The sequence below is a fragment of the Lepisma saccharinum genome, unplaced genomic scaffold (genome assembly GCF_977018435.1).
Source record: "Lepisma saccharinum unplaced genomic scaffold, izLepSacc3.1 HAP1_SCAFFOLD_408, whole genome shotgun sequence".
Taxonomy (NCBI): Eukaryota; Metazoa; Arthropoda; class Insecta; order Zygentoma; family Lepismatidae; genus Lepisma; species Lepisma saccharinum.
Genome location: NW_028143111.1, coordinates 246,071 through 262,967, shown reverse-complemented (window position 1 = coordinate 262,967; position 16,897 = coordinate 246,071). Strand labels below are relative to the sequence as shown.

Below are 16,897 nucleotides of genomic sequence, written 5' to 3'. Positions count from 1 at the left end.
CTATCTGAATGCTGCCAAATGACAAGATTCGTAGAGAAATACTCACAGAGCCATCATGCAACCATTTTTCATGATAATATGATTAAAGAACTACTTATCAAATAACAACACATCAAGTTCATACCCATCGGAGGGGCCATGGGGGCCACCCCATCGAACTATGAAATATTTAAATATAAACCACTAAGAAGCTACAAATATAACATCGATATTTTTTCCAATTTGTAAGAAATTCAATTCTTTTCTTGGATATATGGATGTGGAGACAGGCTCAAGGAGCCTGTATTTTGCAATAGTTTGTCATTTTAGTTTTACGATCATTGACGCAGGCCTAAGGCTGTCGAATATCACCCTTTAGTCGGGCAGTTGATATCCGTCCCGACTTTTGTCGAACTGGTTGTGATGAAAAAGTCTCATTTTTTGTTAACACATATTTAGACACGTTCTTTATTTTAATAATCATTAGGTGCAGCTTAGTAGGATATAATTATTAAGTTTATCTTATGTTATTATCAACTTTGCCAATAGTTATCACAGACAAAGGAATGGGCGGACACGAGAATTATATAAGATACATCTTTTAGTTTTTTAACAACAATGCACCAATTCAAAATTAATTTCTCAATGCGTTCACGTTCAAAAATAGTATCGTTCTTTTAAATATGGTTTCTTTTCTGGATATATTATAAACATAGATATCACAGTTCTACACCACTGTTACTGCTTACATTCAGAGACTGATGAAATTAAAGAAAAATATAAAGTAAGATATTATAATGAGATATAAATAACAGATACTAACAAATACACTAGAATAAAAATATATATGTCGACAATTGCGTTTTGAACTACGTATCTACAGATAACCTGTTTGGGAATATATTTGTTGTATCACATATTTACATTAAGGATAAGGTTAAATCTTGTAGGCAATTTTCAAGAATAGAAACTTCTAATTTCTCCACAATTTCCACACGTGGATTTAATCAATCTTTAAATCACATAATTCTGAATACCATATGATTTGAAATTTCACAAACTAATTTAATGAGTCGGTATTTCAGCACACGTTACGTTAATTTGAATGAAAAAGATACGTCTCTTAACTCCTTACAGCCCACGTCTTCGAATAATATTTCTGAAAGAAACAAAACGTTAGTTAACCCATTCATTAATTATAGTTTACATGGCCGTAACTAACAATGGCAGTGTATGAAACTTTACATTATATACATTTACCAAATGTGCAATTAAGGGTTTTTCGAAAATGAATTCAACAGCGGATTGAAAATAGTTTACGTTAGAAGTTCCGCATATTTCTCAGCGCCACGAAACAATAAACTCGTCTGAATGAATAATACTTCTAAAATACCTTTTTTGTAAAAGTAAAGTAAAGTGCTCTTCAGTACTTAGCACAACGCCATGAATTCATATAAGGGGTGTGGGGGTAACGCTCCACACTTTCTTGATCCGGGTTTCCCCCAGGTACCCATGTTATTCGACGCTGTGTGGACGCCGGGGCCGCTTCCATCGTTAGAAAAGTTTCCGGATTTGAACCGGCCGGGGATCGAACCCGGAACCTTTAGCATGGTAGTCAGACGCGTTAAGACAACAAATGTATTGCAAAAAGAGCTTGTGATAGAGACAAAAGTACTTTACTGTTATGCAGTAAAACTTATACATCAAACACGTTTTTTGAAAAAAAAACTTTTCTTGAATTTATGAATGGTGTCGAAAGAACTTGAATTTACTCTCTAGCAGAATTGAATTTGTGGGAGAGGGGCTGGGAAAACGAATACCGCTCTGTTTCTCTATTTTTTTTTATTTTAAGAAATTTTGCTGCATATAATTCTATTGTATTTCCAGCATTTACTGGAATACTTGCCCTAATATGAAAAATATTATAATTTCACACTTCCTCTTCGAGGAGAGAAATGTAATTTACTGTTAATATATCATTGTTAGTGACCATATTTTAGTAACCAGATATCGATACATAGTTTATTTATCGACTGTCGCTTGTCACGGTGAGACATGAGAGTTTGATCATTTTATATTGATGTGTAATATGGTAGGTAAATTAGTCCAGCATATTATGTCTCCGTTGGTTCTATAGTTTCTAAGTTCCTGTGAAAGTTAACGCAGGCAGACATACAGTTGGATACTACTATCGATAACTATTCAAGTCTAAATTCTTTCCCACCGCTTCTTTTAATGTCAACTAGGATATCTCAATGAACTTATTAGTTATAGATGCAGCTAATTATATATTTTGTCTTCTTTTGGCATATCACTAATTTTGCTTACCAAATTCCGACGAAACCTGACCTGTAATATAAAGAAATAAAATATATGAAGAAGACAATAATATACAAAATGGATAAAAGGTGATATGAAATTTTCTTCAAACGCATCACAATAAAATTCTTCGTTACATTGACAGTAGAGTATAAAAGAAACAGGTAGCCCTATTATTTATGCGTGTTCCGACAGTAGAGAAATTTAATACTTTGTTTTATTTTTCATTCCGTATTTATTGCTAAAAGTATTTTGAAATGCGACCAAAACAATTATTCTTGACATTTTTGCAAAAATTTACAAAATACTGAAATTGAGAAAGTTGTAGTCGCTAATGTAATTAGTCAATATTCGCAAATATTCTTCCGTGTCTTTGATGTTAAATCCATAAATGAATATTCAGGAGAAAACTCCGTTTCTACTGAGTTACACAATGATTATACATTCTCGTAATGTATACATTTCTCCATCGTTAAGCACGGAGAAGGCCAAGACATGGGTCAACAATAACAAAAAATAGAAACAAATTCTCAAGTTTCGTTCGATTTAGAATGTTAGTACTACCCCTGGTCTACAACTGAGTCCACCTCTAAAATAAAAAATGATGATATTTTTTTTCTATCTTCATTCACAGAAACTTGTTTCTATTACCAATCAAGACAGGTTGAAACATTGGATTGAAAAATATATTCATATTTTAATTTTCTGCAAACACCTTTGGATTTAAAAGAGATATATTTTATAACAAAGCTGGAAATTGCAGTGAATATGTACATAATAATAGCAGTACTTGTTCTTTATGCAACATTAAACATTGTCATTTCTTGTAATCTTTCAATTAAGCAGAATTTCTTTGTACATCATCTACGCTATTTTTGCAGTTTCCAAAACTTCAAACGTAAGATATTTATCGGGAGTAAAGGCTACTTTTCCTTTGCAAAACTGCATTCTTGCTTCACTACAATGAGTTCAGAAAGGTTGAGCCTATGCTATGATACGCAAAGTCTATAACTCGAACGAATTCAGTTTCTTGCTTCAAGTATTCATTCACAGATGTACCCGTAGTTCTCTAATGATAGAGGGTGAAAAATCTGTCATAATGTAATGTTATAATTATATTAACTAAATGTTTAGAAGGTTATTTCGGGTAGCAACAAATAAAGTATTAAAATATTATTTTTTGACGATATAATTGAAAATGTTAAAGTTCAAAGTTGTAATATATGGTACCATGTATAACCTCCAATGCAATATGATTGTTATTATAAACACGTGTGTAACAATATTAGTTGTAAATTCCTTGTAAGAGAAAGGGAACGTTGTGTTCTAAAGATTTTATTCAGAACCTCACATAAAGCATATCTTCAACGTGCAAAAGTTTGATGGCTCTCTCTCGCTCTCCATGCTTGAAAATATATAATTTCGTCGTGTAGCAAGCAAATAATTTTGCCAACTCTATTTACTTATGTGTGTTTTGTTAAAAATACATTAAATAAATACTTAGTTTACTATTCCACTTACCCGGTGTCGACAACTCTCCAAACCCTATATTAAAGAGAAATTAGCTTTATTGTTTAATTCACGTAATTACACAGATTTCTGCCACAATTACCGGCGTACAAAATGAGTTTTCGCATTCAAAGAAAGATATTAGAACATACACTGTTAGCAATGATCATTATGCAGCCTTAGTGTTGAAATTAATTCCTCACTAGGAGCACTGAAAGAAATAAGTAATTGTTAATTAGCGTTCGAGAGGTAACAGAAGGCAATGTGAAACGATTGCATAACTTTTCTCTTGCCAAGACCTTAGTGTGTGTTCATGAACACATCATCTCGACGTGACTTAGTCCTCTACATACTGTGTTTCCTCAACAGGTGGCAGCAGAATCGTTGATCTAGTTGCGCAACCCAGTTAGTGTCAAGAGAGTAACATCAACATGGCGGACGTGCTTTCAATTCACATTTAATTGAACTGACAATATACATAATTGTGTGTGCTGGGCTGAAGATAATCCCCACATTACTGTTGAAATGGCTGTGAATATGGCTGCGTAAAATGTGTTGTGTGGCTTGTCTCCTAGGGGACTCATTGGTCCTTTCCGTTTTGAAGGTACTGTAACTGGAGAAAAGTACCTAATAATGCTGTCTGATTCAATTTTCCTGCCATTCGTGCGATATACGGTAACAACAGGTTTTATTACTAAGAAGATGGCGCCCCGCCGCACTATCACGGGGATCGGCGAGCATACCTGGATGAAAATGTTCCAGGCCAGTGGATAGGACGCAGGGGACCAATGGACTTTCCTCCACTCTCTCCAGACCTTACGCCGCTCGATTTTTTTCTTACGGGGCAAGATAAAATATGAGGTATACAGTCGTAAACCACGTACCCTGGACAAACTTTGGGATGATATTCAAGCGGTGTGAGCAGAAATCCCATTGGACACTCTGGTGTGAAGTACGAAATCAGTCGTGATTCGTACTAAGGAATGTATAAAAGCTTAAACCTATCATCCTGAGCATTTACTTCTCCACCATTTGGAACATTCAGTTTGATCAGAAAGTACAATTATTTTTCAAACTGGATTGTAGTCTTTCTGTTCCCAGAAATTTAACCTTGTAGATTGGAAAATATATTTTCTATGACAGTTCAATGTTTCTTGACGTACCCGGTATAATTGTGATGAATAAAGATTCGTGAAATTCATAAAATATTCAAATTTCATTTTCCTATTACACTGAACAATAAAATAAGTGTGTGAGAAATAAAAGTATTGTTTACTTCAATGGAATTATTCAATTTATATTAATAATAATCAGAAAATATGAAGTTAAATTTAAATTTATTAACGCAGTAGAGCACAATGATCTGTATAAATAGAGAGATGGCCAGAAATAAATTAATTCCAATCAGCATCTATTTCCTTCAAAAATATGAACATTAATTATTATAGAGTTGTAAATGGTAAAATAGAATACCGACGTATGAATTTGTTGCATATTTTTTAAACCAATATTTTTTTCATAAGTGTACCCTATACCTCATAGTAATAATGATTCCAAAAGCGCTAAATGTTACAAGTTATTTTATTTGAATAGCTTAGGCGATTTTGCACCCGTCACACTAAACGGGGTCCAGGCCCTTATCTTAACAAAAATAAAAGAGTTTCTGAGAAATAAAATTTCCATATCTTGGTTTATGGCTGAGGCTCAAAAGGGTCACTCAGCACAAATAAGGACAAAGACAGGACAACACAGAATTATACTGGCCTTTGGAACAGTCGCCAGAGCCTCGTTAGTCTCCAAATTCCGTCCAGGGTGAACTACGTTGATGTGAGGTTGACAATTGGGTGTACTACGTGGAAGGATCACCCTGACACCCTGAGCAGTTATTTTAAAATTAATTTCAATGATATGAATCAAATGTTTCAATTTACAATCCACTAACCTAATTGAGCTTCCGCTTGTAAAGATAAAGAAAATAAATTTTCATTATTTTAATTATTATTGGCCATCTGTGTATAATTAAAAATCACGAATTTAGAATTAGAGAAATTCAGACTAGCGAAAGAGTTCTGCCGATCGAATATGAAAGTTAGAAAACTGAGACATGGAGACAGAGATGATTCATGAACATGAAACACTTTATTTTTCAGTTGAGGTGAACAAACAGTTCTTTAAAGCTTTGTGAAAGACAAAAAATATTTGAAATAATTGTTATTGCAGCGCTTTATTCTATCTGAATGCTGCCAAATGACAAGATTCGTAGAGAAATACTCACAGAGCCATCATGCAACCATTTTTCATGATAATATGATTCAAGAACTACTTATCAAATAACAACACATCAAGTTCATACCCATCGGAGGGGCTTTGTGGGCCACCCCATCGAACTAAGAAATATTTAAATGTAAACCACTAAGAAGCTACAAATATAACATCGATATTTTTTTAAATTCGTAAGAAATTCAATTTTTTCTTTGGAAAAATGGATGAGGAGGCAAGCTCCAGGAGTCTGTATTTTGCAATATTTGATCATTTTAGTTTTTAGGCTGTCGAATATCCCGATTTAGTCGGGCAGTTGGTGTCCGTCCCGACTTCTTAACAACTAGTTGTAATGAAAAAAGTCTCATTTTTTGTTAACACATATTTAGACACGTTCTTTATTTTAATAATCATTAGGTGCAGCTTAGTGGGATATAATTATTAAGTTTATCTTATGTTATTATCAACTTTGCCAATAGTTATCACAGACAAACGACCCGGCGGACGCGAAAATTATATAAGATACATCTTTTAGTTTTTTAACAACAATGCACCAATTCAAAATTAATTTCTCAATGCGTTCACGTTCAAAAATAGTATCGTTCTTTTAAATATGGTTTCTTTTCTGGATATATTATAAATATAGATATCACAGTTCTACACCACTGTAAGTGCTTACATTCAGAGATTGATGAAATTAAAGAAAGAGATAAAGTAAGATATTATAATGAGAAATAAATAACAGATGCTAACAAATACAATAGAATAAAAATATATATGTCGACAATTGCGTTTTGAACTACGTATCTACAGATAACCTGTTTGGGAATATATTTGTTGTATCACATATTTATATTAATGATAAGGTTAAATCTTGTAGGCAATTTTCAAGAATAGACACTTCTAATTTCACCACAATTTCCACACGTGGATTTAATCAATCTTTAAATCACGTAATTCTGAATACCATATGATTTGAAATTTCACAAACTAATTTAATGAGTCGGTATTTCAGCACACGTTACGTTAATTTGAATGAAAAAGATACGTCTCTCAACTACTTACAGCCCAAGTCTTCGGCTAATATTTCTGAAAGAAAGAAAACGTTAGTTAACCCATTCATTAATTATAGTTTACATGGCCGTAACTAACAATGGCAGTGTATGAAACTTTACATTATATACATTTACCAAATGTGCAATTAAGGGTTTATCGAAAATGAATTCAACAGCGGATTGAAAATAGTTCACATTAGAAGTTCCGCATATTTCTCAGCGCCACGAAACAATACACTCGTCTGAATGAATAATACTTCTAAATTACCTTTTTTGTAAAAGTAAAGTAAAGGATTCTTCTGTGCTTAGCACAACGCCATGAAGGCATATAGGGGGTGTTGGGGTAACGCTCCACACTTTCTTGATCCGGTCATGAGTGGGGGTGATGTGATCAGCATCACGCCGCTGACCGCCTTTACTCCCCAGGGTTTCCCCCAGGTACCCATGTTATTCGACGATGTGTGGGCGCCGGGGCGGCTTCCATCGTTAGAAAGGATCCGGATTTGAACCGGCCGGGGATCGAACCCGGGACCTTGAGCATGGTAGTCAGACGCGTTAAGGCAACAAATGTATTGCAAAAAGAGGTTGTGACAGAGACAAATGTACATTACTGTTATGCGGTAAAACTTATACATCAAACACGTTTTTTGGAAAAAATACTTCTCTTGAATTTTCGAATGGTGTCGAAAGAACTTGAATTTACTCTCTAGCAGAATTGAATTTGTGGGAGAGGGGCTGGGAAAAAGAATACCGCTCTGTGTCTCTATTCTTTTTATTTTAAGATATCTTGCTGCATATAATTCTATTGTATTTCAAGCATTTACTGGAATCCTTGCCCTAATATTAAAAATATTATAATTTCACACTTCCTCTTCGAGGAGAGAAATGTAATTTACTGTTAATATATCATTGTTAGTGACCATATTTTAGTAACCAGATATCGATACATAGTTTATTTATCGACTGTCGCTTGTCACGGTGAGACATGAGAGTTTGATCATTTTATATTGATGTGTAATATGGTAGGTAAATTAGTCCAGCATATTATGTCTCCGTTGGTTCTATAGTTTCTAAGTTCCTGTGAAAGTTAACGCAGGCAGACATACAGTTGGATACTACTATCGATAACTATTCAAGTCTAAATTCTTTCCCACCGCTTCTTTTAATGTCAACTAGGATATCTCAATGAACTTATTAGTTATAGATGCAGCTAATTATATATTTTGTCTTCTTTTGGCATATCACTAATTTTGCTTACCAAATTCCGACGAAACCTGACCTGTAATATAAAGAAATAAAATATATGAAGAAGACAATAATATACAAAATGGATAAAAGGTGATATGAAATTTTCTTCAAACGCATCACAATAAAATTCTTCGTTACATTGACAGTAGAGTATAAAAGAAACAGGTAGCCCTATTATTTATGCGTGTTCCGACAGTAGAGAAATTTAATACTTTGTTTTATTTTTCATTCCGTATTTATTGCTAAAAGTATTTTGAAATGCGACCAAAACAATTATTCTTGACATTTTTGCAAAAATTTACAAAATACTGAAATTGAGAAAGTTGTAGTCGCTAATGTAATTAGTCAATATTCGCAAATATTCTTCCGTGTCTTTGATGTTAAATCCATAAATGAATATTCAGGAGAAAACTCCGTTTCTACTGAGTTACACAATGATTATACATTCTCGTAATGTATACATTTCTCCATCGTTAAGCACGGAGAAGGTCAAGACATGGGTCAACACAAACAAAAAATAGAAACAAATTCTCTAGTTTCGTTCGATTTAGAATGTTAGCACTACCCCTGGTCTACAACTGAGTCCACCTCTAAAATAAAAAATTATGATATTTTTTTTCTATCCTCATTCACAGAAACTTGTTTCTATTACCAATCAAGACAGGTTGAAACATTGGATTGAAAAATATATTCATATTTTAATTTTCTGCAAACACCTTTGGATTTAAAAGAGATATATTTTATAACAAAACTGGAAATTACAGTGAATATGTACATAATAATAGCAGTACTTGATCTTTATGCAACATTGAACATTGGCATTTCTTGTAATCTTTCAGTTAAGCAGAATTTCTTTGTACATCATCTACGCTATTTTTGCAGTTTCCAAAACTTCAAACGTAAGTTATTTATCGGGAGTAAAGGCTACTTTTCCTTTGCAAAACTGCATTCTTGCTTCACTACAGTAGGATGAGAAAGGTTGAGCCTATGCTATGATACACAAAACTATAACTCGAACGAAATTCAGTTTCTTGCCTCAAGTATCCATTCACTGATGTACGCATAGTTCTCTCTTGATAGAGGGTGAAAAATCTGTCAAAAATGTTCTACATTGTAGTCATTCTTTCATTACTGGTGGTTTGTTATAATTACATTAACTAAATGTTTAGAAGGTTATTTCGGGTAACAACAAATAAAGTATTAAATTATTTTTTTTTTTGCCGATATAATTGAAAATGTTAAAGTTCAAAGTTGTAAGATATGGTACCATGTATAACCTCCAATGCAATATGATTGTTATTATAAACACGTGTCTAACAATATTAGTTGTAAATTCCTTGTAAGAGAAAGGGAACATTGTGTTCTAAAGATTTTATTCAGAACCTCACATAAAGCATATCTTCAACGTGCAAAATTTTGCTGGCTCTCACTCGGTCTCCATGCTTGAAAATATATAATTTCGTCATGTAGCAAGCAAATAATTTTACCAACTCTATTTACTTTTGTGTGTTTTGTTAAAAAGGCATTAAATAAATACTTAGTTTACTATTCCACTTACCCGGTGTCAACAACTCTCCAAACTGTTCCGCTATATTAATGAAAAATTACCTTTATTGTTTAATTCACGTAATTACACAGATTTCTGCCACAATTACCGGCGTACAAAATGAGTTTTCGCATTCAAAGAAAAATATTAGAACATACACTGTTAGCAATGATCATTATGCAGCCTTAGTGTTGAAATTAATTCCTCACTAGGAGCACTGAAAGAAATAAGTAATTGTTAACTAGCGTTCGAGAGGTAACAGAAGGCAACGTGAAACGATTACATAACTTCTCTCTTGCCAAGACCTTATTGTGTGAATATGGCTGCTAAAATGTGTTGTGTGGCTTGTCTCCTAGGGGACTCATTGGTCCTTTCCGTTTTGAAGGTACTGTAACTGGAGAAAAGTACCTAATAATGCTGTCTGATTCAATTTTCCTGCCATTCGTGCAATATACGATGGCGCCCCGCCGCACAATCACAGGGATCTGCGAGCATACCAGGATGTACCAGGCCAGTGGATAGGATGCAGGGGACCAATGGACTTTCCTGCACGCTCTCCAGACCTTACGCCGCTCGATTTTTTTCTTACGGGGCACAATAAAATATGAGGTGTACAGTCGTAAACCACGTACCCTGGACACACTTTGGGATGAGTTTCAAGCGATGTGTGCAGAAATCCCATTGGACACTTTGGTGCAAAGTACGAAATCAGTCGTGATTCGTACTAAGGAATGTATAGAAGCTGAAACCTATCATTTTGAGCATTTACTTCTCCACCATTTGGAACATTCAGTTTGATCAGAAAGTACGATTATTTTTCAAATTGGACTATAGCCTCTCTACTCTCAGAAATATAACCTTGTAGATTGGGAAATAAATTTTCTATGACGGTTCAAAGTTTCTTGACGCACCCGGTATAATTGTGATGATTAAAGATTCGCGAAATTAATAAAATATTCAAATTTCATTTTCCTATTACACTGAACGATAAAATGAGTGTGTGAGAAATAAAAGCATATGTTTACTTCAATGAAATTATACAATTTTTATATTAATAATAAGAAAATATGAAGTAAACTTTAAATTTATCAACGGAGTAGAGCACAGTGATCTGTATAAATAGAGACATGGCCAGAAATAAATTAATTCTAATCAGCATCTATTTCTCTCTCAAATATGAACATTAATTATTATAGAGTTGTAAATGGTAAAATAGAATATTGACGTATGAAATGATTGCATATTGAGTTAACCAGTATTTTGTCCATAAGTATACACTATACCTCATAGGAATAATGATTCCAAAAGCGTTAAATGTTAGAAGTTATTTTATTTGAATAGCACTTTTTGCACCCGTCACACTATACGGGGTGCAGCCCCTTATCGTAACAAAAATAAAAGAGTTTCTGAGAAATAAAAATTTCCTTATCTTGGTTAATGACTGAGGCTAAAAAGGGTCACTCAGCACAAATAAGGACAAACACAGGACAACACAGAATTATACTGGCCTTTGGAACAGTCGCCAGAGCCTCGTTAGTCTCCAAATTCCGTCCAGGGTGAACTACGTTGATGTGAGGTTGACAATTGGGTGTACTACGTGGAAGGATCACCCTGACACCCTGAGCAGTTATTTTAAAATTAATTTCAATGATATGAATCAAATGTTTCAATTTACAATCCACTAACCTAATTGAGCTTCCGCTTGTAAAGATAAAGAAAATAAATTTTCATTATTTTAATTATTATTGGCCATCTGTGTATAATTAAAAATCACGAATTTAGAATTAGAGAAATTCAGACTAGCGAAAGAGTTCTGCCGATCGAATATGAAAGTTAGAAAACTGAGACATGGAGACAGAGATGATTCATGAACATGAAACACTTTATTTTTCAGTTGAGGTGAACAAACAGTTCTTTAAAGCTTTGTGAAAGACAAAAAATATTTGAAATAATTGTTATTGCAGCGCTTTATTCTATCTGAATGCTGCCAAATGACAAGATTCGTAGAGAAATACTCACAGAGCCATCATGCAACCATTTTTCATGATAATATGATTCAAGAACTACTTATCAAATAACAACACATCAAGTTCATACCCATCGGAGGAGCCATAAGGCCACCCCATCGAACTATGAAATATTTAAATGTAAACCACTAAGAAGCTACAAATATAAGATCGATATTTTTTCCAATTTGTAAGAAATTCAATTTTTTCCTTGGAAAAATGGATGTGGAGGCAAACTCCAGGAGTCTTTATTTTGCAATATTGGGTAATTTTAGTTTTACGATCATTGATTTAGGCCTAAGGCTGTCGAATATCACCATTTAGTCGGGCAGTTGATGTCCGTCCCGACTTTTGCCGACCTGGTTGTGATGAAAAAAGTCTCATTTTTTGTTAACACATATTTAGACACTTTCTTTATGTTAATAATCATTAGGAGCAGTTTTTAGTAGGATATATCTTATGTTATTATCAACTTTGCAAATAGTTATCACCGACAAACGAACGGGCGGACACGAGAATTATATAAGATACTTCTTTCAGTTTTTTAACAACAATACACCAATTCAAAATTAATTTCTCAATCCGTTCACGTTCAAAAATAGTATCGTTCTTAAATATGGTTAGTTTTCTGTATATATTATAAACATAGATATCACAGTGGTATACCACTGTTATTGCTTACCTGCAGAGATTGCTGAAATTAAAGAAATAGATAAATAAGATATTATAATGAGAAATAAATAACAGATACTAACGAATACACTTTAATTAAAATATATATGTCGACAATTGCATTTTGATGTACGTATCTACAGATAACCTGTTTGGGAATATATTTGTTGTATCACATATTTACATTAAGGATAAGGTTAAATCTTGTAGGCAATTTTCAAGAATAGAAACTTCTAATTTCACCACAATTTCCACAAGTGGATTTAATCAATCTTTAAATCACATAATTCTGAATACCATACGATTTGAAATTTCACAAACTAATTTAATGAGTTGGTATTTCAGCACACGTTACGTTAATTTGAATGAAAAAGATACGTCTCTCAACTACTTACAACCCGCGTTTTCGGCTAATATTCCTGAAAGAGACAAAACGATAGTTAACCCATTCATTAATTATATTTTATATGGCCGTGACTAACAATGGCAGTGTATGAACCTTTACATTATATACATTTACCAAATGTGCAATTAAGAGTTTATCGAAAATGAATTCAACAACGGATTGAAAATAGTTTACATTAGAAGTTCCGCATATTTCTCAGCTCCACGAAAAAATACACTCGTCTGAATGAATATTAATTCTAAATTACTTTTTATGTAGACAACAAATGTATTGCGAAATGAGCTTGTGTCAGAGACAAATGTACTTTGTTGTTATGCAGTAAAACCTATACATCAAGCACGTTCGTTGGAAAAAAATATTTTTCTTGAATCTTCGAATGATGTCGAAAGAACTTGAATTTACTCTCTAGCAGAATTGAATTTGTGTGAGAGGGGCTGGGAAAAAGAATACCGCTCTGTGTCTCTATTATTTTTATTTTAAGATATCTTGCTGCATATAATTTCCTTGTATTTCCATCATTTACTGGAATCCTTCCCCCAATATTAAAAATATTATAATGCCTCACTTCCTCTTCAAATAGAGAAATGTAATTTGCTGTTAATATATCATTGTTAGTGACCACATTTTAGTAACCAGATATAGATACATAGTTTATTTATCGACTGTCGCTTGTGACGGTGGGACTTGAGAGTTTGTTCATTTTATATTGATGTGTAATATGGTAGGTCTATTAGTTGAGCATATTATGTCTCGTTTGGTTCTATAGTTTCTAAGTTACTGTGATAGTTGACCCCGGGCGGACATATAGTTCGATACTACCATCGATAACTGTTCATGTCTAAATTTTTTCCAACCGCTACTTTTCATGTCAACTAGGATATCTTAATGAACTCATTATGTTATACATAACAGTTAATTACACATTTTATCTTCTTTTGGTATATCACTGATTTTGCTTACCAGATTCAGGCTCAAACTGACCTGTAATATAAAGAAATAAAATAGATGAAGAAGACAATAATATACAAAATGGATAAAAAGGTGATATGAAATTCTCTTCAAAAGTATCACAATAAAATTCTTCGTTACATTGACAGTAGAGTATAAAGGAAACAGGTAGCCCTATTATTTCTGCGTGTTCCGACAGTAGAGAAATTTAATTCTTTGTTTTATTTTTCGTTTCGTATTTATTGTTAAAAGTATTTTGAAATGCAACCAAAACAATTATTCTTGACATTTTTGCAAAAATTTACAAAATGCTGAAATTGAGAAAGTTAGTCAATATTCGCAAATATTCTTCCGTGTCTTTGATGTTAAATCCATAAATGAATATTCAGGAGGAAGCTCCGTTTCTACTGAGTTACACAATGATTATACATTCTCGTAATGTATACATTTCTCCATCATTAGGGACGGAGAAAGCCATGTCATGGGTCAACACTAACAAAAAATAGAAATAAATTCACTAGTTTCGTTCGATATAAATTGTTATTACTTACTCTGCTCTGCATCCAAGTCCGCCTCTAAAATAAAGAATTATGATAATGAGTGATACCATTTTTTTATCTTCATTCGCATAAACTTGTTTCTATTTCCAATCAAGACAGGTTGAAACATTGGATTAAAAAGTATATTCATATTATAATTTTCTGCAAACACCATTGGATTTAAAAGATATATATTTTATAATGAAACTGGAAATTGCAGTGATTATATACATAATAATAGAAGTACTTGTTGTTTATGCAACAATGAACATTGGCATTTATTTTAATCTTTCAATTAAGCAGAATTTCTTTATACATCATCTATTGTATTTTTGCAGTTTCCAAAACTTCAAACGTAAGATATTTATCGGGAGTGTTTACCCGTATATAATTAAAACACGTCATCTATCCTTCATTTAAATATGTGGAAACATAACTACATTCACATGCCTGCGATTTTGTATTGTAAGTTATACATTTTGCAGAAATTAAGATTCGTTAGGCTAGGATCTCGTCTGTACCAACACCAAATGGTCAACACTGAATTCTTATGAGAAGGTGAAACAGGATTGAGAGAATCTCTCGACGAATCGGTTTATAGTCAGTTGGAGCTGATTAGAAGAGGATGCGAGATTCCACGACCAACACAAGATAGAGGAACTAGAGACACTTGAGCTTAAATGATTTTCCTTTCCCATTGATGGCTTACACGCCAATTTTAAAGGGAAGCGAAAGTTAGGAAAACCACACTTTTCTCAAACGTGGGAGAAAAGCTTGCGAAAATCTATTCTCGCCACGGATACAGAAATCTCTAGCTATTAATATGAATATGCATGTAACATTTCCACTACAACTTTCCTACAAGGGAAAGACGATTTTCAAAAGTTTAAAATGTATTTCAGCCATGAGCTTGGAGCCCCACACCCAATATAAACTCCAAGTTACGCCTATGTTTTAATGTCATCTTTGTACTGTATTATTTAGTACTGCGTTATCAATATTTTTATGATTCTACTTATCTTTTGGTCTAATTTTCAAACTAAGTCTGCCTTAATGTCAGATAAGCTAGCTGGGGCTGAACATAGAGTTGAAGGTGGGATGAATGAGAAACAATGGAATGTGCACCCCCTTGAAATTGACCCCTCCACATTACAAACAACAGCTGCTCTATTAATAGGACCCCTTAAAGAAATTCGCTATCCCTGATCGGGGCTGAATGGTTAAAGAAACGTTGAAGCTTTCAAAAATTTCACCACATTATAAATCTTTTGTCTCTAATGTATTACGAGACAAATATTAACAAAATTAATATACTGAGTCATACAGATCATATTTTAGGTAAATAATTCTTAAATTCACATTATAGCTATATTAAATTACAGGAGACTGGAAATATCATGAAAACTTTACTACAATTAACTAATTTCTTATGTAAAATTTCCACCTATTAATTTAGTGTCTTTACATTTCCTTAACTTGCAAAAGTTTGGTATAGAAATGTATTAATTGATATCACCATTCTTAGCCGGCATGAACAAATACTTGGAACATTGTTCAAAATTTTAGGATACATACCATTTGTTTTTCAGTGATTCCATTCTTGTACGAGAAAGTTCTTGTTGATTTGAGCAAGTTTACATTAGCAAAACATTTGCTACAAATGGTTATCATTATTAATGGGGCTATTCTTTTATTATTTGTATTCTAGACAGAAAGATTATCTCCAATTACAGAGATAATGATGTGAATAATATGAATATAAGTTGAATTAAATGGCATGTGTACATGGTACATAGAAATAAGTATATATGTTATCTTGTATAATGTAGGGTAATGACGTGCTCGTATAAAGCACATATAAAGAGAGACATATAAAAACATCCCTGGCAGATCCTTTGACACCTGGGTCTAATGGCAAAACTCCTCAACACCTTCATCCTGTCACAATAATTGCAATATTTGAATTTTCTTCAGGGCATCTTAAAAATAACACGTAAGTATAGGTATTTTCTACTCTTATGGCGGTCGGTCCTAGTTCTGGCAAGGGAAGTGGGGAGCGGGGATTACGCTGCAGACCAACCAAACCAACCGATAGTTAAGACGCGGCGGGAAGAAGTACTACGTGAACCTCGTTCTACTGGCTGCTGCGTTTCTCATCGTGCTGGATTGGTCGCTTCCCTGCTACCCACTTCCCTTAGGATCGGCCGCCGTAACAGTAGGAAAGACCTTTAGTCAACATATGTTACAACTTATCATCCAGTGGATCAGGTCCCGCTACTAAAGAACACTGAATTCCCTTGTTAGATAATTTTGACACAATTTATATATTTTCCACTACAATAAAATCTTTATCCAGAGTGGTGCATCAAGTATCATACCACTGTAGCCAAGGCGAAATACGAAGAAGAGAA

The 16,897-nt window shown here is 33.5% G+C and overlaps 1 long non-coding RNA gene across 1 annotated transcript; it reads right to left on the bottom strand.

Annotated features, from left to right (window-relative positions):
• Nucleotides 1–1,114: 1,114 nt before the first annotated feature.
• On the bottom strand, nucleotides 1,115–9,960 carry LOC145982779 (uncharacterized). The gene is made up of 3 exons (XR_014441145.1): nucleotides 9,928–9,960; nucleotides 8,380–8,400; nucleotides 1,115–1,138 (listed from the first exon to the last, which is right to left on the bottom strand). It is a non-coding gene; the product is annotated as an uncharacterized LOC145982779 (long non-coding RNA).
• Nucleotides 9,961–16,897: the final 6,937 nt, after the last annotated feature.